Here is a 25,166-nt window from a genome sequence, read left to right on the forward strand (position 1 = left end):
ATAAAAACAAAATACTCTATAAAATGCTGTTTATAAGTATTTCATCTCAGGGAGATTAGGAAAAAAGAAGAGCAAGTATCATACTGCATATGGAGAACTTTTTCTTTAATACTGATATAATAAAGATATACTCGGGCTTCCCTGGTGGCGCAGTGGTTGGGAGTCCGCCTGCCGATGCAGCAGACATGGGTCCGTGCCCCGGTCCGGGAAGATCTCACATGCCGCGGAGTGGCTGGGCCTGTGAGCCATGGCAGCTGAGCCTGCGCGTCCAGAAGATATACTCTTAGGAAAGGAGGAATATGTTTTGATCTTTAAGATATTATGGTTGGGATCATAAAATCAGTGATGATATAGTATTTTTCAGTAATATTTTTAATTCCTAAATATCCTTTATTTCTCTATGTTGGGCTAATATTAAGTAAGAGCCTCTCTGAATTTACTTCGCAGAAATACTTACTACTTAGCAAATAACTCTCTGCTTCTTCTTCCCACCTCCCTTACATTTAAGAGCAGATAGCTTCCTCTTTCCCTTCTGAACAAACCATGAGGTTATATACTGAAACAGTGACATTCGAAAATGAAGGAGACTTGTTCAGCCTGGGTCTGTTACAAACTACATTGTACAGGGCCTTCTGTTTTGTTGGACATCTAATATGAACAAGAAATAAACCAGTGTTATGTTAAGCCACTTATAGTTCAGAGTAAATTTATTAACATAGCATAGTCTAGCCTATCTAGCCTATCAACCTTATACCACGTGGGAGATAGCCAACATACTCAAAATATCCAAATCAAGCATTAAAAATCATTTGCACCAGCTTGGTTATATTAATCACTTTGATTGGGTTCTACGTAAGTTACGCGAAAAAAACCTTCTTGACTGTATTTCTGCATGCGATTCTCTACTTAAATGTAATGAAAACGGTCCGTTTTTAAAACAAATTGTGAGGGGAATGAAAAGTGGATACTGTATAATAATGTGGAATGGAAGAGATCGTGGGGCAAGTGAAATGAACCACTACCAACCACACCAAAGGCCAGTCTTCATCCAAAGGTGATGTTGTGTATATGGTGGGATTGGAAGGGAGCCCTCCACTGTGATCTCCTTCTGGAAAACCAAATGATTAATTCCAAAAAGTACCAGGAGAAATAAACTGTTTTTGTTTTAAGCCACTAAGTTTTGGGGAGATTTATTATGAAGCAAGAGAAAATTGAAACAACCTTATAAAAGGAACATTACCCCTATCAGTAGATATACTTATGTAGTAATTTAATGTCATTATAATATCCCATCACATGAGCATTTCAAAACTTACTTAGCCAATTCATTATGGACATTTAAGCCATTATAACTTCCAACTTGTATAAATTGCTCTCCTTTTTCCACACAAAATGTCTTAAGCCTTATAGTTTCATATAATTATTTCCCTAGGATAAACTTGTAGAAGTGTGATTATTTAGGCAAAACATTAGCAGGGTTTTGATGTGTACTGCTAAATAGTGTGCAGCGATTTTAAAGTGTCAGTCACAAATGATGTGGTTGGCAGGAAAAAAAAAAGATAAATAACCTTAAGAGATGATTTCAAAGGACTTGACAACAATATTCAAATATTGAAGAACTATATCATATAAGAACATTTGATTACATAGAGTCTCTGTAACTCTAAGAGGTAATAATTTGGTTCAATATATGAAAATAATGTAACCAATATAGCTGTTAAAGAAAATGCACTTATTTGAAACATGAAGCCCTTATTACCACAAGCATTTAGGTAGAAATTAGTACTTGTCTTCAGAGGTATCATAATGATATTATGTACCAGATCCCTCCCTGCCCCCAGGTATCCAATGCCAGGGTCAGAGGGTGATGAACCTCATCTAAACATAAGTCACACTGTCAGATTGACAGACTAAAATCCCATTCAACTAAATACTCAGTCATCCTAAGACCACCTGCATCTTTGCAGGATTCCTCTAGAATCAATGCCAGAATTTGACACAAGCTTCAATGAGGCCTTTTCAAGAAAAGCATCTCACCTAGATGAAAAGTATAAGGAAATTAACAATTATGAAGGGCCGTATATATACAGTTCCATGTTGACTTCCATGAAGTTTATACAGTTTTTCTTCTTGGCATCCCTTTTTCATTTTCTTTTAGTAATATCTCTCTCCCTCTCTCTCTCTGCCTCTCTCTCTCTCTCATAAATGCATGTATTCTCACATCACACACTGACACACACTCACACAGACACCCCTACTGATACTACCCACACCCTTTAAGATCACTCCTCCCAGACTTCCCTGATGGCACAGATCTGCCTGCCAATGCAGGGGACACGGGTTCGAGCCCTGGTCCAGGAAGATCCCACATGCCACAGAGCAACTAAGCCCATGCGCCACAACTACTGAGCCTGCCCTCCAGAGCCCGTGTGCCACAACTACTGAAGCCTGTGTGCTCTAGAGCCTGTGCTCCACAACAAGAGAAGACCCCGCAGTGAGAAGCCCACACACTGCAGAGTAACCCCTGCTCTCCACAACTAGAGAAAGCCTGCGTGCAGCAACAAAGACCCAACACAGCCAAAAATAAAATAATTATCTTTATAAAAAGAAAAAAAAATCACTCCTCCCTGGTGTCACGTGGATTTGATGGAATTGCTGATCATAATGCCCTGTCCCCATGTCACAGAAATGAAATGAGGCCCAGCCTGGCCAATCATAGGAGCCCATCTCCCTGGACACTGTGACTGGTTGAAGGTAAGTAGGTGACCCATCTCACATCAGCCAGAGTTCTTTCCTAAAATTTCTTTAAATTTAAGTGGGAAATGATGAGTTTTCCCAAGTCCTCTGGGTTAATAGGCTAGGATACGCCAGGCCTGGAGCCATACCGTCACCAAGCTCATTTATTGAAAAGGAGAGTAAGGTCAAAATTAAAGAAAAGCAGAGAAGATAGATGAAAAGAGAGAATCTTAGTAGCAATCAAATCTCCAGTGGTAGCCTACCAGAACTTTCCCAATTCTTACCACTTTTCCCTCAACTCTGCGATCTACCCCAGTATTTTTCAAATAAATCCCCTGGTTGAAATAAAGTTGCTTTGAATTTTTTGCTTGCCACCAAGTATCTTAATTAATCCAATCCTTTGTTGATTTAATTAATTATAACTACCGGGTAAACACCAGATGGAATATTTGCTGTTAATAATCTTAACAATCTTTGACACATTAGGGATACTTGCTTGATCTAAGATATGGAATTCGAACATAACCCACTGGCACTTGGAAAACTTCTTTTAGCATTGTAGTGATAGTGTCTACCTTCTGGTAAATATTTGTTAGTCTCATGATTACTACAATCTTAGCAAAATTCCCAAAGATACAGACTCAGACTCAGCAAGATCCAGCTGGAAATGGGTTTGGCCCATAATTGCCCTGAACCTTCTATTCTGGCAGTTCCCAGATGCTGGTGAAGTGAACTTTTGCTACCTTAAACCATCTTCTTCCCCTTTCCCCTTATATTTTATAGCTATTCCTCCTCTGTTGCTCCTGTCTCCCTGTTCTGTTTTCAGATCAGGGGTTGTCAGCTAGTGACTTTTAGGCCTTAGTTATGGGTATGGGTGGGAGGTGGTGGGGAAGGGAAAGCTGGGGCCATTTTGCTGTACCTCACAGTTTTAAAAGGCAGCATTGTGCTTGGTCATAGAACAATCAGCATGTTTCACAGTAGGTGTTATTAACTACATATCCCCTAAAATTTACAACCCTTGGTTAATGAGACTGACAGCCCACAGTACAGTTTAAATAGAGAAATAATACTCTAGACAATGAGTCTTTCTTGGTACTCAGGATTTACAGCCCCCAAAGGCAGTGAAGTTGGGATCCAGTTTAGATCTCCTAAAACAGACCTACCCAGTCTAGTCATAGTCAACTACAAACTGTTAGGGTTCTGAAAAAATAATCAGGGATCAGAAAACAAAACAGTGATAGTGATCTTTATTTTACTCCTGTTCCCTCAGAAGCTAAAACTGTGTCCTAAAGTAGCAGCTGAGTTAAATCAGCAGGGAAGACTGAGTAGAGGTCACATTAGAAACAAACAAGGTGATATGAAGTGAAGTATATGTGTGTGACCTTCCTTTGCAATCAAATATCTGAGAAGTAAATTTATTTGCAAATGGAAAGGTGTATTTCTTTTTGAAGGACATGAACCGTTTAGATCTTTACTCCACTTACTGGCAAGCTCTAAGGAACAAAATAGATAGCTCACTAAGATACTACCTGATACATAACACTATGGGGAGTCATGACTCCTCATCCAATTCTCAGACCTAAGATAATTTACATACCTACAGCCCCTTGAATTGTAGGGGAGGCTATAACTTGAGGAAGGTCCCTCATATTGCCACTGTGGTCCAGTTGTCAGAATGGGAACTTACAGGAATAGAGGGATAAAAAGAAGTTTGAGTTAAGTCCACCTCATTATTGGCCAGTGACACTCTGAGCCCACCATGTTATTATCCCCCATTAGCTACCTGACCCTTGGAAAACTACTACCACCACCACCACTACTACTACTAATATTAATAATAATCACTAACACTTGAGTACTTGTGATGTGTCAGACATTGTTATAAATACTCTACATGAATTAACTTATTTAATACAGCAAACTTGTACCATCATTATCCCAATTTTACAGATAAAGAAACTATGACACAAATCAGTTAAGTAACTTGCCCAGGGTCACAAAGCTAGTAAGTATCAGATCCTAGATTCACAGCCGGAGATTCTGATTTGAATCCATACTCTTGTTACACTGGTATGCTTCTTCTACAGATTATTACCATAGAACCAAGTGGAAGCCTCTGGAGCTTCTTCTTCCTCCCAAGATGTAAGTCAGAGCCATAGAACTTCTAAAGGAATCATGGGGGGGCCTCCCTGGTGGCGCAGTGGTTGAGAGTCCGCCTGCCGATGCAGGGGATACGGGTTCGTGCCCCAGTCTGGGAGGATCCCATATGCCGCGGAGCGGCTGGGCCCGTGAGCCATGGCCGCTGGGCCTGCGCATCCGGAGCCTGTGCTCCGCAACGGGAGAGGCCACAACAGTGAGAGGCCCGCATACCGCAAAAAGAAAAAAAATAAATAAATAAATAAATAAATAAAGGAATCATGGGGGACTTTAGAAGTAGTGGAGGAAGCAATCACAAAAGCATCTGTAACTTCATGACTAGTTACAGACATGAAGTTGAAATGTGTTTTTTCCTTCAATAATATAGCTCACGTATTTATGTATGTATGTAAATACATATGCACACATATGCAAAAATTAATAAATGTAAAATAATCAATAAATGTTAATTTATTAATAGTTTATTAAATAATAATCAATAAATATAAAGTTATACAAGTAATTTTATATGTATAATTTCTCTTTTTTTTCTTTCCCCTGCTACTTTATGTAAAGTTATTTGGGGTATGTAACTTTACAGCTTAGTCTACAGATTGCAGAACATCAAGAAAGAATCACAACAGAACTAAAGGGAAGCTGATTATAAGCCACACCCTGAAGCTGCATGTGGATGGAATTGTGAAGCACTGAGTAGGAAGTAAACTTGTATTTAGGTGTATGAAGAAAAGTTATTTTATGTTATTTGTTTTATGTTCCTTTTTTTAGATATGTAAATAAGTCTCTTTCAATGAGATCCTAGCTTTCCATGATTCCATTTGATTTGATGAGCTTCTGGAGACTCAAAATTAAATATCTTTATGTTTAACCAGAATTGGTTTCCATTTCTTGCAGCTGAAAAACTTAAGTGCACACGTTTATTCTGTGTCTGTGTGTTTAATGAAGGGGATGTAAGCCCATTTATGGGACTTGGAAACGTTTCCAGGAGAAAGAGAATTGTTATAAAAATAGAGAAAAGAAAGAACAAAAATTAATGAAGTGACAATAGAGAGGATTAAGAGAGAAAGAGAAAAATAAGAGAATCTTAGTGAATTTATTAAGTCAAAAATCTCTGTTGGACACCAACTGTATGTCACAGGGGTTGGGGGTGGGGCAGTGGTTCAAAGGCCATTCCTTCAAATACTTTAGTCTGGAAGGGTGAAGGCTCAGTTATGAAGATATAAGAACAATTGTTGGAGGCAAAAACAGGTTATGTGAAGTGTGATGGAAGCCAAGGAAAGAGAAATATGCAAGAAGAAAATAGAGGAAGAGAAGAAAGGGGCATCTCCTTCGGTACCCAATATATCCAGGTATTTTTAAGGCATAACTATGTAGAATGCTGCAGACAGTTGAGAAGAATCAGGATTGAGTAAAGAACATTGTTGGGTAATTAGGGAATAAAAAGGCCATTGGAACATTAACACTAATAAGAGAAATAAAGTGAGAATAAAATTAGAAAATTAAAAGAATTCACACTTCTCAGTAAATACAAACCAAATCAACTACTAAAAGTTATAGTTAAGAGCTGAAGCAGAATTCAAATCAATTGGAACTGCCACTTCCAGAAATAAAAGTCAACAAGAGATGAAACAAAGGATCTCAGCACCAGTGAACATATAGCATGAAATTATAGTGGATCCAGCAATAGTCAGAAGCTCTGAGAACAGAAACAGAAAATGAGGCTCACTCAGGCGTAGGAGTTGGCAAAACAGGAGCAACGGAAGGCCAAGAGGGCAAAGGATTTGAAGGTGCATGTGATGTTCCATTGGTATATATTTGTGGAAAAGCGTTTGCTATAAGAAGCACAATTTTACTTTACTTAATAGTACAAGCATGAAAATAAGCACAGCCCCTTACTTAAAGAAAGAAAGAAAGAAAGAAAGAAAGAAAGAAAGAAACAAAGAAGAAAGGAGAGAAAGAAAGAAAGAAAGGAAGGAAGGAAGAAAGAAAAATCCAGGCAGATTTATTAAAATATTTACTATTCTTATAAAATATTAAGAATCTGTACAGGGCAATATGATAGTCACTGTATAAAGTGAGTTTTGCCAACTAGAATCAAAATCATCATATGAATTTGTATCTGTACAATAATTTACAGATACTGTAAATTACTGTTAATTCTTGTTCTGGATGCTCATTCCAGATGTTTACTTTGTGGAAATTTCATCAAAAAATTGTATATTTATGATTGGAGAAATCTTTTGCATATATTTGTATTCTCCAATGAAACAAAAATTATTTTTTTTAAATCTCCACAGAAAATACAACTGCTTGAAACTTTAACTATAGTTGATGGTTTTTTTCCTGACTTACATAGTCATCACCAGAAATCTTTCATACATTAGTCTGAAATTGGACCAACACAGTTTCTACCCAACAGAATTTCCTAATGACTAGAATTCTCAAGCAGAGAGATTGGCCTGGAAGAATAAAGATGATTAAAGTAAAAAGTGTCATTAAAATTAGGTTGGAATTAGATACGAAGACTTGTACATTTTTAGTCTTTAACTGAATAGCTATTTGGTGCAAGTAATAGACAATATAGGAGGTTACAGAGATGGAGAAAGCACAGCATTTGCTCTAGTGTCCTCACATTTTAGCAGAGAAACAAAAGAAATAATTACAAATGTATTTGATTTTCATAAAATTACTGTTCATCCCCAATGATAGACCATGAGCTCCCTTAGAGCAGGGGTTGTGCATTTTCCTAAATGCCTGATATATGTTCAGCAATGTGGTAGAAAATAGTTATGGACAAATGAATAAGAAAATGGATGAATAAATGGATGGATGAAAGATAGATGGTTGAGATTCACAATGCTTTGAGGGTTCAAAATAGAAATACACTCAGTTATCTGGGATGGGTGGTGGTAGATGATCATGGAATTTTTTTTTTAAGTCTTAAGAATAAAGATCTTATTTATTTTAGAATAACACAAAAGCATTGTAAGCCATATAATAATAAAGAAAAATGATCTTAACAGCGATACAAAAGGTTATGGTTTAACAAAAAGAATACAAATGAAATCATTTATTTTTTTGAGCAATAATATTATTTTGAGAAGAATGTGAAAGATACCAAAAATCAGCTGTGTCATGAATAGCAATTGGGAAAATTTTATTTATGAATGGATAAAGTGGGATAAAGTTTTATTACTTGCATATATAAGTATCATATGGAACAAATAGTCATAGAAAAAAATGTCATTTTTAAAAGGTCATGCTGGAGAGGGTGTGGAGAAAAGGGAACCCTCTTGCACTGCTGGTGGGAATGTAAATTGATACAGCCACTATGGTGAACAGTATGGAGGTTCCTTAAAAAACTAAAATTAGAACTACCATATGACCCAGCAATCTCACTCCTGGACATATACCCTGAGAAAACCATAATTCACAAAGGGTCATGTACCACAATGTTCATTGCAGCTCTATTTACAATAGCCAGAACATGGAAGCAAATTAAGTGTCCATCGACAGATGAATGGATAAAGAAGATGTGGCACATATATACAATGGAATATTACTCAGCCATAAAAAGAAATGAAATTGAGTTATTTGTAGTGAGGTGGATGGACCTAGAGTCTGTCATACAGAGTGAAGTAAGTCAGAAAGAGAAAAACAAATACTGTATGCTAACGCATATATATGGAATCTAAAAAAAAAAAAAGGTTCTGAAGAACCTAGGGGCAGGACAGGAATAAAGACGCAGACGTAGAGAATTGACTTGAGGACACAGGGAGGGGGACGGGTAAGCTGGGTCCCTGGTGGTGCAGTGGTTAAGAATCCGCCTGCCAATGCAGGGGACACAGGTTCGAGCCCTGGTCCAGGAAGATCCCACATGCCACAGAGCAACGAAGCCTGTGCACCACAACTACTGAGCCTGCGCTCTAGAGCCTGTGCTCTGCAATAAGAGAAGCCACTGCAATGAGAAGCCCGCGCACCATAACAAAGAGTAGCCCCTGCTCACCAAAACTAGAGGAAGCCCAAGTGCAGCAACAAAGACCCAATGCAGACAAAAATAAATCAATTAATTAATTTAAAAAAAGGCGAATAACACAGAAAAGTTGAAAGTGAAATTCCTCTACAGTAACACTATCACTGAAGTTTATTTAGTATTAGTTATTTGATGTATGTTTTTCTGGATTTTTCCTATGGGCAAACATAAACCCACATACAATTATATACATATATTTCTTAATAAAAATTAGATTTTATTATAAAAAAATAAAAGATCATGGAAGTTTTAAGAATGCCATTTTAGACATATAGTAGAGAAGTTTGGTTTTGTCTGTTTGTTTTTGTTTCCTTTTGTTTTTGTCAATGACAGTGTGTTTTGTTAGTGTCTCAGGTTTCCCCAACCAAGCAGGCTGACTAAGAAATGTTTGTACAGTCAACAACCCAACAATCGTTGACCCCAGAAGATAGACTAATCAAAGTGATCTTTTATTCACAACTTTTTTTCTTGCGATGAGAACTTTTAAGATCTACTCTCTCAGCAATTTTCAAATATACAGTACAGTGTTGTTAACTATAGTCACTACGCTGAACATTACATCCTTAGAACTTATTTATCTTGTAACGGGAAGTTTGTACCTTTTGACCACCTTCACACATTTCTCCTACCTGACCCTGCCAACCCCTGCCTCTGGCAACCACCAATCTGTTCTCTCTTTCTATGAGTTCGGCTGTTTTTAGATTCTCTATATAAGTGAGATCATACAGTATTTGTCTTTTTTGTCTGGCTGATTTCATTTAGCATAATGTTCTCAAGGTCCACCCATATTGTCACAAATAGCAGTATTTCCTTCCCTTTTATGGCTGAATAGTATTCCATTTATATATATAGAGAGATATAGATATATAGATATATCACATTTTCTTTATCTCTTCATCTGTTAATGGACATGGGTCACTTTCATGACTGGGTTATTGCAAATATATGTTCACCCTGCAATGAACATCAGGGTGCAGACATCTCTTCAAGATGGTGATTTCAGTTTCTTTAGATAAAAACCCAGCAGTGGAATTGCTGAATCTTATGGTAGTTCTATTTTTAATTTTTTGGGGAATCTCCGTACTGTTTTCCACAGTGGCTATACCAATTTACATTCCCACCAGTACACAAGGGTTCCCTTTTCTAGAGAAATTTGACAGGTTAAGTTTCATTTTTTCATTTGAGGACTATAAACAATAATTGAGAAGCAAGAAAATGCTTTTTAATTAAGCAGTACAAGTAGAATGCATGTGTGCTTGTTATATGCAAGTGGGGCTTATTTACTGCCTTCTAGTTTTTTATTTTTATGGATACATATATAATAAATACATATGATGGGGCTTCCCTGGTGGCGCAGTGGTTGGGAGTCCGACTGCCGATGCAGGGGACACGGGTTCGTGCCCGGGTCTGGGAGGATCCCACGTGCTGCAGAGCGGCTGGGCCCGTGAGCCATGGCCGCTGGCCCTGCGTGTCTGGAGCCTGTGCTCCGCGGCGGTGAGAGGCCCACGTACTGCAAAAAAAAACAAAACAAAAAAAAAACAAAAAAAAAAACCCACATATGATGTATATATGCATATATGTGTGTGTGCACATGTGTGTATCTGTGTATTTGAGATAGTTCATCTGTATCTTTTCTGTAGTTGCAGGTTGATGAACTATACGCATCCACAATATTATCAAACTATTATAAGACATCATTCAAAAAGCATTTCTTTAGAGTGCTTGGCTCTTTACGAAGATTAAACCCTGACTTTTTGAGCTATGAAGATTGGATTTTAGTGGACTGATGGAAAAGTGCTGAAATGCATGTATTGAAGGTCATTTTTACAGTGAACTTTTGGGGAAATGGAAACCCCAGGGAAAGCGAAGCAAAGACATATTGAAGGAAAGATGGCAGAGAAGACAGAAGCTGTGCATGTTCCAGCAGATGAATCTGAGCAGATCAATAGGCTTCTTGAAAATCTTTTAAAGCAGTTTCATGGATCTGACAACTTCCGCAAGATGGCAGTCCTCTGAGAAAACTCCTGTTTGGGTTAGGCTATTGAATTTTTGGGAGCAACAAAGGAGGCCTTATCCATGAGAGAATCAGGCTGCATTAGTGAGTGTATGACAGTTGTTAACTATATTACACATGGGCTAAAACATTCTCATTCTCAAGTGGAAAGGCACACATGATATTGTGTTCATTCAAAGGCATTGAGCTTTTTAGCCTTTTCAGTGTCAGTCTTAGAGTCTATAACTACCATGTGTCTACAGAGTTGAAAAGACTTCCTGAGTGATTTCTGATTGGGTGATCTCTGAAGTGCTTGGTGGACAGCAGCGTAAGTAGTGACTTCCTAACTCTATTCATACTTCCCTATGCAGCACAATTGTCCTTTATGCTCACTTTACATTCAGAAAAGTAGCATTCTTCTGAGGAAGTAGAAGAGCTTTGGTGTTTACAGTTCTGTTTTAATTACTTTCAAATGGCCTGAATCTCATCAGATTCTTTGTTGAAACAGGCAACATCTGACCAGTTTGATGCCCTTGGACAATATCCCTTGAAAGCAGCTTTTGATTCTGATACAGATGCTTGTAGAATCTAATATAAAATTCAGCATAAAGATTAGTTCTGTTTCCACCAAAACATATAGGCTGCTAGAAATTGGGGATAATGTTCATCTTTTTCTCATTATTATTTTTATCCACTTGAATCTCTATAAAGGGACTTAACACTGCTTTGTCAGTATTTTCCCCCCTACTATTCTGAGTAAGTTAGTATTATCCACATTTAAACAGACAAAATGATCTATGGAAATCTTTTTTTTTTTTTCAAATTAGGTACCATAGTAATGTGTCCGTGTAAACATGTTGAAAAAAATTCACCATTCAACGCAACTCTAATAAGAGTCATATCCCTTCCAGCAACCACCTACTGTAGTAAAATAAAATCATTAGGCTCTTATTAGTATGAGAATAATCTTTCCCTAGGTAGGAAAAGAAACAGTTATTTCCAAGGCTTTGGGGACTGGCGTTTTCAGAGTTCATAGTGTGAATCTGGAGAGATAATACTCTGATCATCAGAGAGCATGTAAGTTCTGTAAAATGTGTGCAATGCCATGGACTATTTGATGAGAGTGATTTAAATAGTTGTCTTTCTCAATGCTTTTATTTTGTTACAGATCAGAACTTGGTCAAGGTCTTGGGTTCAAGGCTTTCACAAGCCTGTTAGCTTTGCTTTTCTTCTATGTCAAAGGTTGCCCTCGAAAACCAGTTAACTGTTGTCAACGCTTGCTCTTGGCCTTAAAAGTGATGAGAAAGGAATATGTGTGGCTCAGTGCAAATAACTCACTGACCCTTGAAAATCAATCTAAATAGCATATTCTACTGATAATAATAGTATTCAAAGATGGAGCATGTTTAAATATTTCATAAATTATAAAAAATAAACTTTTGCTTATTTGCCTATTTTTTGTTAAGATTTTCAGTATTTGACAATAGAGTTTGGTTCCACCCTGCTCCCACACCTAAGAGAGATAAGCAAAATTTTCAGTTAAGAGTCCTGTATCAGAACTGAGAGAAGTGACATTCTCCTTTATTTGTAAAACTCGGTAAGCTATTAGGGGAATCCTCTCTTTGTGACATTAGTCTTTCCAACACTATCTAAGGGGTTTGCTAGAGCTTATTTTGTAGTGAGAGTATATAAACCTGAGGTACAGCAGAATCCAATTATATTTTTGCCATCTCTTCAGTATGCCCAAACATTTTCCATTTTATTGCCTTCCTCTTTTCTTCCCTTTTGGCATCTTACACCTCATGTGTGAACTATCCTCCACCCCAAAGCCAGATTGCCTGAGATCCTCCTTTGTGGTCTTGGATAGACACCAACTCTCATCAGATAACCTCCACATCCTGTAACTAACTGCTTTCTAGAATACTCCTTCCTGATTAAAATTATGTGTCATGGATCCCATCCCTTAAATATCCTACTAAAGGTAAATGGATGTTAATACATGCTCCTCCTACATTATATATTTGTATTTTTGTAAGTTTACCACTCAAAAACTATAAGTGTGAGTGCTTCATATGGTGGTAGGCTACGATGGAAGGTATTTGGATCAAACTCACCCTTTAATTCTGTCAAAGAAAAATTGCACCTATTGCAGTTAAATAGGCAAGGAAGACTTTACTCAAGATTATTGCAATAGGGGAGACAGATTATTTCAATAGGAGAGAAACACTGAACTCAACTCTGAATACAACGGGGCAGCTGGGGATTTATAGCCAAAGGGCAGGGGGAGGGAGTCTTTGGATAGAAAATTACTAAGAGGAACTTGATTAGATATCAAGGATGCAGGGAGAGGAACTTGATTAAATATCAAAGGTGGAGGGATATCAAGGGTGGAAGGATTCTCACTAAACTGGATTAGCAGGATCTCTGGTGAAACTGGATTCAACCAGATTCTTTGCTAAAACTGGGCTCAGGCAGCCAAGGACAGGACCCAGTCAAAAAGAGGGCTCAAAGGAGCCTGAATAAAGTTTGGTCAAGGAGGGAATCCTTGTCAGTTCATAAGTATTAAATAGCCCTCTCAAATACTTGAGGGCACATCTTATCAGACAGGTATGTGAAAGTCCCATTTGCTGATCTAAGATAATTTTAGTTAGAACCCCTGACTATTTTTCAAATATGGATTTGTTTATTTAAGTTTCACAGTTTCTGTGTTCTTGCCTGTCACCTTTACCTTGAGGTAGGAAAATCTAATTATACCCTCTGAATTACATCATCTAGATGAGCAACATGTTTTTTCATAGTGTATGCTTATTCTCCTCCCTAACTATATGAAAAAGGGTACTGGCAGGGATTTAACTTTACTTTCTTGATACAATTAGAATACAAGTTGGAACTGGAGGCTGGCAATAGGGTTGACTTATATTTTGAGAGAGAGATACTAGAGGAGGTTCATGTACTGTTGCCATTGTTGATTGCAATGATATATCTGGACAGTTGGCATTAGATGACTGAAACTCAGGCTAGGGAATGAGAAGAGCAGGTGTATAAGCCAGGCTTTACTCTAGGCATGCTGTGAGACCTTGAGCTTTGATGTAAACTTTGGTTTGCAAAAATAAAAGTAACAATCATTGTATCTAACATTTTTGAATGTCTGCAGACTTCCCTGGGGGTCCAGTGGTTAAGACTCCACACTCCCAGTGTAGGGGGCCTGGGTTCAATCTCTGGTCAGGGAGCTAGATCCCGCATGCCGCAACTAAAAAGAACCCGCATGCCCCAACGAACATCTCACACGCAGCAACAAAGATCCCGCAAGCTGCAACTAAGACCCAGTGCAGTCAAATAAATAATGTAAATAAATATATATTTTTTAAAGTCTGTCTTATGATTAGTGAACAGTAATCACTAATTGAATGAATTGTTTTTTCCTTTTTCCTCTTCAAAGTTCTCAGTGTTTCAGAGAGATTTTGTTTAGTCTATCTGAATAGTGATTATTATGCATTATCTAGGCATTAATGAAAACCTGAAATTCATTATGCATACTCAGTTTTTAGAGGAGGGTGTAAGGTATGAAAAGACATGAAACACATGCAAAAGAGACTGGTAGGAATAAAGAGTAAGAAACTAAAATTGTTTCTCTGAGATTTGGGAATAAGAATGGTGATGTGAAAGATGGAAGAATACAGGAAACCCAGAGATAGTAAAGACATTAGTTCTCAAAAGTGCTTTCACTTTAAGATACAGCTTACCTCTTCTGAAGATTAGGTTTAAGGAAAATTCTTGTTATTTTTGATTCCCTCAATTTTAAAATTATAGGGTCTTGAGAACAAAACAAACTTACTTTCAGATATTTCTCAGTTCAAGGAAAGAGTTTGATATATGTGTTAGTGAAGTACTCTGTGTTTTCCATGTAAAGTGCTTTATCTTTCAACTATATTATGTCATACTACATGGAATGAATACCAACAGCATGAATATGTTTTCATCAGGCAGGTGACACACTCTCATATTTAAAAGAAGAATCATAAAACATGGGGGGTTTTTTTAAAGTAAAAAGATATAGTACACAACTATGGAAAACAGTATGGAGATTCCTCAAAAAATTAAGACTAGGGCTACCACATGACCCAGCTAGTCTACTTCTAGGTATTTATCCAAAGGACAAGAAAACAGGAATGACGAAATATATGAAGACATATATGTTCATTGCAGCATTATTTACAGTAGCCAAGATATGGAAACAGCTGAAGTGTCCATCAATGGATGAATGGATAAAGAAGAGGTGGTATGTATATATATATATAATTTATATATATATGTACATACCTATATATGTATATACATACCATATATTATATTATATAAAATATAGTAGTATAATTATAATATATTATATATAATGGAATACTATACTGTATAGATAATGGAATACTACTGTGCCATAAAAAAGAATGAAATCCCACCATTTACAACAACATGGATGGACCTTGAGTGAAAATAAGTGAAATAAATCGGTCAGGGGAAGACCAATACCATATCATTTTACTCATATGTGGAATCTAAAAACAAAACTAAAACAACTGATAAACAAAATAAAACAAAAACAAACTCATAGATACAGAAAACAGATTAGTGGTTATCAGAGGGAAAGGGGTGGAGAGTGGGGGAAATGGGTGAAGAAATTCAACTGTATGGCAAGAGATGGTAACTAGATGTGTGGTGGTGATCACTCTGTAGTATATACATATGTTGACTGCAATGCTGTACACCCGAAACTTGTATAATAAAAAAGAACATAGTACATCAAGTTCTAGGTTTGCAGGATATCACAAGTGAAAAGCCAAAAAGTATTCATCAGAGGAATTCCAAAAATCTATGAAAGTTTGCATAATCAGAATGTATTTTAATAAGTACTACATCATTTTAATATAGTGTCATTCATTTCAAATTACTTAATTATACCCCAAAATATTTAGCTGCTCTGCTTCTTCCCAGTCAGCTACAGGGAGGATGCGGGGAGTTGGCCAGAAGTTGCAAAGTGGAACTAAAAAACAACATGTGTCAAAGAGAGGCTATTTAGAATTCAAACTGTTGGTGAAATTGGAGTTGGCAGTTATAATTGTGGGTGGAATTTCTGTGAAAAGAATGTAATTATCCAAACTGGATTTTAACCAGCACACCTGAGCACTTCAAAATAAATATATTTTTCATACCATCAATAAATACCTTCTTTGTCCCATTTCTCAGTGGAAAGATACCTGTTCCTGGGGCAGGTTGAGTTCCCCGGGGTTTTGCTTCAGTTCTGGCTCAGTGGAAAAAGAGCCACCTACTGAACTGCCAATCTCCTTCCTGTGGAGATCTTTGATCAAGCAAAGAAAACCATTATTAGGTATTTGATGGTTCTTATTTGCATTTGATATCTTAGAAATCTCTGTTCAAATACTTTTCATTAGGTAAGTCAAAAGTTTAAGTTCAAAACTGCATCAAGGACACAACTAAGGAGCACTGATGTCAGTTGGCCTGGGTTTGAGGTAATCTGGGAATCAGTTTGCCTCTTGGATCTCAATCAAGAAAATATTCCTCCAATTATAAGAAACACATTAGAATTCCCTTCCACCATGGCAACTGGGGCAGAACACTCAAAGGTAGAATGTTGAGGAACACTGAAACATGAGGTTAGACAGCGAAGAGACAGTGCCAAGCAGAAGACAGTCATTCCTCACAATAGTACGTGAAGCAGACAGGTAGCATCCTTTTCAGCATTTTGGAGGAAACAAAGCTTTCCTTTGGACATAACTGTTATTAAAACCTGTGGATTGGGCTTCCCTGGTGGCGCAGTGGTTGAGAGTCCGCCTGCCAATGGAGGGGACACGGGTTCATGCCCCAGTCTGGGAAGATCCCACGTGCCGTGGAGTGGCTGGGCCTGTGAGCCATGGCCGCTGAGCCTGCGCATCCAGAGCCTGTGCTCCGCAACAGGAGAGACCACAACAGTGAGAGGCCCACGTACCTCAAAACAAACAAACAAACAAACAAACAAAAAACAAAAAAAAACCTGTGGATTGGGCACTTTCATATAAAAACAAAACAAAAAATGCAGTAATTTACCAATATGGACTCCAATACCCTAAAGCCACATCTATATGGAGAAGTCTAATATATAGTAATTAAGTTCATAGTCCCTGCTCTCCCCCTTGTATGGTATGAGACTAATTTTCTTCTTTTGTTAAACAGAAATATTAATAACTGGAGCCATTCAATAGGGTTGTGAGCATTAAATGAGTTAACACCTGTAAAACACTTGAAACAATGCTAGTTTCGTGGTGAACACTGTTTATTACCTAAAAAGGAATAATCTTTTCCAAGAAGCTCAATGTACAGTCAGAAAAGGGTTACCAGAAATTGTAGTCCACAAGTAGAGAAATTCAGACCTGAGAGAACTGAAATAATTGCCTTGGTCAACCCTACATAAAACTTTATCAGTTCTCTAATGATATGGAAGTCAATATAAAAATCCCTCTGTTACATAAAATTACACTTTAGTTATGTATAGTAAAAGTATATGATTATTTTTTTTCAGTTTTATTGAGATATAATAACATATAACATATTAGTTTAAGGTATACAGCATAATGATTATAATCATTATGGTGTGTGTGTGTATATATACACACACACACACACAAATGATCCAAATGATCACCACAATTATTTAATATACATCACCTCACATGGTTACACATCTTCTATTCATGTAATGAGAACTTTTAAGATCTACTCTCTTAGCAACTCTCAAATATACAATACAGTATTAACTATAGTCACTATGCTGTACATTAACATCCCCAGAACTTATCTCATAATTGGAAGTTTATGCCTTTTGACCACCTTCACCCATTTTCCCTACCCCCAAACTTCCTCCACTGTCAATCTGTTCTATGTTACTATGAGTTTGGTTTTTTTTAGATGCCACATGTAAGTAAAATCATACAAAATTTGTCTTTCTCTATCTTATTTACTGCACATAATGCCCTCAAGGTCTAACCCTGTTATTACAAATAGCAGAATTTCCTTATTTTTTTTTTTTTTTTTTTTTGCGGTATGCGGGCCTCTCACTGTTGTGGCCTCCCCCGTTGCGGAGCACAGGCTCCGGACGCGCAGGCTCAGCGGCCATGGCTCACGGGCCCAGCCGCTCCGCGGCATATGGGATCCTCCCAGACCGGGGCACGAACCCGTATCCCCTGCATCGGCAGGCGGACTCTCAACCACTTGCGCCACCAGGGAGGCCCAGAATTTCCTTATTTTTAATGGCTAAATAATATTCCATTTATATATACACCATATTTTCTTTATCTATTCATCTGTCAATGGTTACTTAGGTTGTTTCCATGTCTTTGCTATTTTAGATAAGACAATGAAAATGCGGGTGCAAATATCTCTTCGAGATAGTAATTTTGTTTCCTTCAGATAAATACCCAGCAGTGGAATTGCTGGATCATACGGTAGTTCTATTTTTAATTTTTTGAGGAACCTCCATACTGTTTTCCATAGTGGCTGCATCAATTCACATTCCCACCAACAGTGCACAGGGGTTTCCTTTTCTCCACATCCTTGCCAACACTTGTTATCTCTTATCTATTTGATTGCAGCCATTCTAACAGGTGTGAGGTAATATCTTATTAGGGTTTTGATTTGCATTTCCCTAAGGGTTAGTGATATTGAGTACCTTTTCCTACACCTGTTGGCCTTTTGAACGTCTTCTTTGGAAAATGTCTATTCAGTTCCTCTGTTCATGTTTTAATTAGATTGTTTGTACTTTTGCTATTGAGTTGTATGAGTTCTTTATATATATGGATATTAACCCCTTATCAGATACATAATTTGCAAATATTTTCTCTCATTCAGAGCTTGCCTTTTCATTTTGTTGGTTTCTTTTGTTGTGCAGAGGTTTTTTAGTTTGATGTAGTTCCACTTGTTTACTTTTGCTTTTGTTCCTTTGCATTTGGTGTCAAATCCAAAAAGTCAGTATCAAGACCAATGTCATGTAGCTTCTGCCTTATGTTTTCTTATAGGAGATTTACAGTTTCAATTTCAAATCTTATGTTTAAGTATTTAATCCATTTTGAGCTGATTTTTGCATACGATTTAAGATAAGGGACCAATTTCATTCTTTTGTATGTAGAGATCCAATTTTCCTAGCACCTTCTGTTGAAGAGACTATTCTTTCTCCACTGTGTATTCTTGACACCTTTGTCAAAGATAGGTTGACAATATGCATGAGTTAATTTCTGAACTCACTATTCTGTTCTATGGTTCTAGATGTCTGTCTTAATAGCAGTACCATACTTTTTTTATTATTTTAACTTTGTAATATATCTTGAAATCAGGACATATGATGCCTGGTTCTTCTTTCTTGAGATTGTTTTGGCTATTCAGGATCCTTTGGGGTTTCATATGAATTTTAGGACTTTTTATATTTCTATTTTTTTAAATGCCATTGGGATTTTGATATGGATTTCATTGAATCTGTAGATCACTATGGGTAGTAAGGACTTTTTTTAAAAATTTTATTTATTTATTTATTTTTGGCTGTGTTGGGTCTTCATTTCTGTGCGAGGGCTTTCTCTAGTTGCGGTGAGCAGGGGGGCCACTCTTCATCGCGGTGCGTGGGCCTCTCACTGTCGTGGCCTCTCTTGTTGCGGAGCACAGGCTCCAGACGCACAGGCTCAGTAGTTGTGGCTCACGGGCCTAGTTGCTCCGCGGCATGTGGGATCTTCCCAGACCAGGGCTCGAACCCGTGTCCCCTGCATTGGCAGGCAGATTCTCAACCACTGTGCCACCAGGGAAGCCCTAGTAAGGACTTTTATACAATATTGTCTTTAATTCATGAATATGGATATCTTTCTATTTATTTGTGTCTTCTTTAATTTCTTCCATAAATGTTTTGTAGTTTTCAGTGTACAAGTCGTTCACATCCTTGGTTAAGTTTATTCTTAAGTATTCTTGAGAGACTCTCAAACTTTCATATTAGTTCAAACCACTGTCTTTGTTCTTAGTGGCACCCAGTTGTCTACAGTACGCTGGGTCCCATCAGCACTCTAAGACAGGCGTGGCAAAAGTCAGTCCCTCAGGCAGCCTCCAGAAAACCTGGAACTTTAGACATGAAGTCCGATGCTCTCCCTCCCCAGAGAGAAGCTGGAATTGGGGTTTTCTAACTCACTCATCCTGCACAGAGTCAGGAGGAAAGACTATGGTGATTTCTCATGTGCTAGTTCAAACTATCCTGTCTGTTCTCACTGGCCAGCAGGCATCTAAAATATGCCAGGTCCTGTCAGTGCTCTGAGACAGGTGAGACATATGCCAATACCTTGGGCCATCCCTGGAAAAACTGAGACACTGGAAACATGATCTAACTCTCCATTCCCAGGGAAAAGCTGGGAGCTGAGGATTTCCTTCTGATCATGTGGTTCTGTGCTAGAGGCAGAGAGTATGGTGAGAAGGTGTCTTGAGTTTTCCTATTGGTTTCTATGTTATTGGTTTCACACTCACCTGGGATACAGGAGTCTCTCAACTAGTTTCTGAATATCTCACATAGGGAATTAGTCCATACATTGTTGATGAATTGGTGTGTCCATGGGGAGAAGAAGAGTCCAGAGCCTTCTATTCTGCCACCTTCTGACATCATCCCTCTTGAAACATTATTATTAACTATAACCCTTATATTATTCTGATTTCTTTGGATTTTGCCTAATGTTCTCTTTCTGTTCTAGGATCCCATTCAGGATACCCACATTACATCTAGTTGTCATGTCTCCTTAGACTGCTCTTGGCTGTGACAGTTTTTCAGATTTTCCTTGTTTTTGATAACCTTGACAGTTTTGAGGAGTGGTGGCCAGGTATTTTATAAACATCCCTCAACTGGGATTTATCTGATATTTTTCTCATGATTAAACTGGGGTTATGAGTTTTGTGAAGAAGAAAACAGAGGTAAAGTGCCATTGTCATCAAATCATATCAAAAGTACGTACAATTAACATGACCTCATTGCTGATGTTAACACTGATCACTTTGCTGAGGTAATAGTTGTCAGATTTCTCCACTATGAAGTTAATCTTTCTTCTCCTTTCCAAAGTGTATTCTTTGGAAGGAAGTCACTTTCCATAGCTCATATTTAAAGAATGGGGACTTATGCTCCATACTCTGAGGGCATAACACCCAAAGTATGTGTAATTCTTTTGCATGGGAGATTTGACTATTCTCCACTTATTTGGTTATTCTATTTATATCAGTATAAACTCATGAATATTTATTTTATACTTTAGATTATAATCCAATATTACTTTATTTTGTTACTTTAATTGTTCCAGGTTTGACAATTGGGAGCTCTTTCAGTTGACTCCCTTCTCCTTTTAACACCCTTATCACTGTGGGGTTGTTTTCATTTGGGGGGAAATTTTTTTTAGCATTTCCTTACTTTTTGGCACTATAAGATCCAGGCTCATCTTGTATATTTCCTGTCCCAGTAAAAAAGTCAGCCATTTCTCTAAGTCACTTGGGGTGTTTGTTTTTCTTTTTAATCATACAATGGTATTAGAAACCAAGATCTCAGTGCTAGGTATGCTCATTGCTACTGTGTCTCATTGTTTCTAGGCTCTCTCAGCTGAAGGAACAAGAAATATATGTGTGTATGCTAACTTTGGATCTATAAATCAAGTTGGGTGGAACTGACATCTTAATATTGAGTCTCCCAATCCATGATTTTGGAATAGACTATTTCTCCATTTATTTGAATTTTCTTTTATTTCTTTCATCAGTTTTATAGTTTTCTGTATACACATCCTGTACATATCATTAGATATAGACCTACGTATATTTTGGGTGCTATTATAAATGATATTTTCTATATTTCAAATTCTGATTCTTCATTGTTGGTATGCAGAGAAAGAAATTGTCCTTTGTATATTAACCTTGTATACTGCCCCCACACTTTTATGCATTCTGTCTCCAGGAACACCACCAGTTTCTCACAGTGAAGAGCCAAGAATGAGTCTTTGGCAGGAGGAGGGGAAAAGCATCCATTTCTAAATATAGCAAAAGCCTATTCTCTAGTGAAAAAGTCATTACTAGAGTCTTATCTCACATAGGCAAAAGGGCAATACCCAACTCCAGCCCCTTCTAGCCTTCCTGTCCCACCTAAGTTGGGGAGAAAATGAACTATAAAACACTTGTTAAGGTATCCCCAGAGATACAGGTCCACTACAAGACTAAGATTTGATCGTAAGATTGTAGAATGTTTTCCCTCCACCACTCCTAACCAGCACATCAACGGTATAATAACAGAGGATTAGAGCTGAAAGAACTGGAAGGCTCATACTCTAAGAAATAAAGACAACAGAGTAGACAAAAACAAGGATACTGGAGGAATTTGAAGCCTCTGACACCTACAGCTATAGCAAGAATTGAACACAGTTCAACTGCTAGCCAGATTAAGACAAAACCTCACACTAATGGCCAATTCACCTTGGTTCCTATTACCCAATATGCCATGTCCAGATTTCAATAAAAATTACAAGGCATCCTAAATGGCAGGAAAAAGAACAATTTGACCCAATTCAAAAGTGAGGGAGAAATAAAGATTTTCTCAAACAAAAACTGAGTGAATTCATAACAAGCAGATCTGCTCTAAAAGAAATGATGAAAGTTCTTCAGAAAGAAGGAAAATGCATAAGTCGGAAACTCAATCTGCATTTTTTAAAAAAGGAAAAGTATCAGAGAAAGAATAAATGAAGGTAAAATATTTTTTTATTTTTATTACTCTTAATTGATCTAATAGATAAATATTTTTTCAAAGTAATACTAGTAACCTTGTACACAGCTATCTTCCTACACTTGCTTATTGGTTCCAGGTTTTGATAGATTGTTTGGAATTTTCTACATTTATTTATTTATTTTTTAAATTTTTTGGCAGCGTTGGGTCTTCATTGCTGCATGTGGGCTTTCTCTAGTTGCAGCGAGTGGTGGCTACTCTTCATTGCAGTTCATGGCCTTCTCATGGCAGTGGCTTCTCTAATTGCAGAGCACGGGCTCTAGGCATGTGGGCTTCAGTAGTTGCAGCACATGGGCTCTGTAGTTGTGGCACATGGGCCCTAGAGCACTTGGGCTTCAGTAGTTGCAGCACGTGGGCTCAGCAGTTGCGGTGCGTGGGCTCAGTAGTTGCAGCGTGTGGGTGCTAGGGCACACGGGCTCAGTAGTTGTGGCACATGGGCTTAGTTGCTCCGCGGCACATGAGATCTTTCCATACCAGGGATCAAACCCATGTCCCCTGCATTGGCAGGTGGATTCTTAACCACTGTGCCACCAGGGAAGTCTGGAATTTTCTACATTAAATAATCATATCATCTATGAATAAAGATGGTTATATTCTTTTCTAATCTGTATACCTTTTTTTTTTTCTTATCTTATTGTACTAAGTAGGACTTCCAGTAAGACACTGAATAGGAGTGGTGAGCAAAGATATCCTTGCCTTGTTCCTGATCTTAAAGAGAAAGCATCCAGTCCCTCCAACAGGTATGATTTTTATGTAGATCTTCCAAAAACGTTTTTTATGAATTGGGAAGAATTGGGAAATTTCCTCCGAATTCTTAGTTTACTGAGGTTTTTTTTTTCCCCCCCCCGAGGGTTTTTACCATGATCAGTGTTGGATTTTGTCAACTGCTTTTGTTATGTCAATCTATATGATGGTTTATATTGACTAATTTTCAAATGTTGAACCAGCTTGGCACATCTAGAATAAATGTCACCTGGTCATGACACATAATTCTTTTTGTACATTGTTGAATTTGATTTACTAATGTTTTGTTGAGGATTTTTTGTCTACGTTCATAACGGATATTGATCTGTAGTTTACAGTATTTTTAAAATAAACTTTAAGACATTTCTTTCAAGTACATTCTACATTCTAGAGCTAATCACTTTATACAAAGCTTAAGCTACAATCTTTCAACAGAGAATCCAACGAGCTACAGTATAGAGTGGAAGGCAAAGTGATATAATTAGTATTAATTAGGGGATAGTCAAACCCATATATTTACTCTTTAAATTAGCACTATGATAAAAAAACCAAAGTTATTGCTGAAAAGATCTTCCATATAAAGGTCTACTGTTATTTCAGTTTAAGTCTCTAAAGAATAAAAAATAAAATTTATAGATCCAAAAGTAAAGACATTTTTAAAGCTCTTTTTAAATAAAAATATGTGTAGCTCTTTGAGATTTTCTTTTTTTGCAAGAGAACAATGATAACTCAGGATACAAACCTTAAAATATACATTCCTTTTGAGACAATATTTGAGATATTTGGATAAGGGAAGGAGGTACAACAATCAAATAGAATCTTCAAACTGAAGTTTGGAGAGGAACTTAATTTTTGTACTAAATCTTCATTGCCTGAATATATGTACATGCATATGTGTGTGTAACATATATATATCAGTAATAATCATATAAAATATATAATCTTATGTAATATTATATAAATATTTCAAGGTTTACTTATATGTGGTTTTCTGAAGATAAGTATATTCTAAACCAATCATGACAAGTTTTGTTAAAGTTTTGTATGAATTGGTTAAATGTACTAAAATTTGATGCATTTTTATTTTGGTTCATAAACTGATGAGCTTATCATTAATTTTCCTAGAAAACAATATTTGAGAGATGATGGCCACTTTAAGTAAAGTTCATCACATTTAGAAAAATCATATTTTTTAAAGAAGGGCTGTAGTAAACTTAAAAGCATTGGTTGAAAAAATTAGCCATTCATTTTCAGAAACTCTCATTATTGTCACAGGTAAAACTAATCAAAATTCTTGAGAGGGAACCAAGATGAAGAGTAGGAAGACCCTGAGCAGGAAGACCCTGAGCTCACCTCCTCCCATAGGAACACCAAAATTAAAACTATTTACATAGCAACTATTGATGAGAAAGACTGGAATCTACCAGAAAAGATCTTCTACAACTAAGATATAAATAAGGAACCACAATGAGATGGGTAGGAGGGCCTGAGATGTATAGTATAGTATAGCATAATATAGTATAGTATAGTGAAGACCCATTCCCCAGGGTGGACAGCCTACAAATGGGAGAATAATTACAATTGCAGAGGTTTTCTCCAAGGGGTGAGGGGTCTGAGCCCCACATTGGGCTCCCCAGCCTAGGGGACCTGCACTGAGAAGACAAGCCCCCAGAATGTCTGGCTTTGAA

The sequence above is a fragment of the Mesoplodon densirostris genome, chromosome 4 (genome assembly GCF_025265405.1).
Source record: "Mesoplodon densirostris isolate mMesDen1 chromosome 4, mMesDen1 primary haplotype, whole genome shotgun sequence".
In the NCBI taxonomy this organism is placed as follows: domain Eukaryota; kingdom Metazoa; phylum Chordata; class Mammalia; order Artiodactyla; family Ziphiidae; genus Mesoplodon; species Mesoplodon densirostris.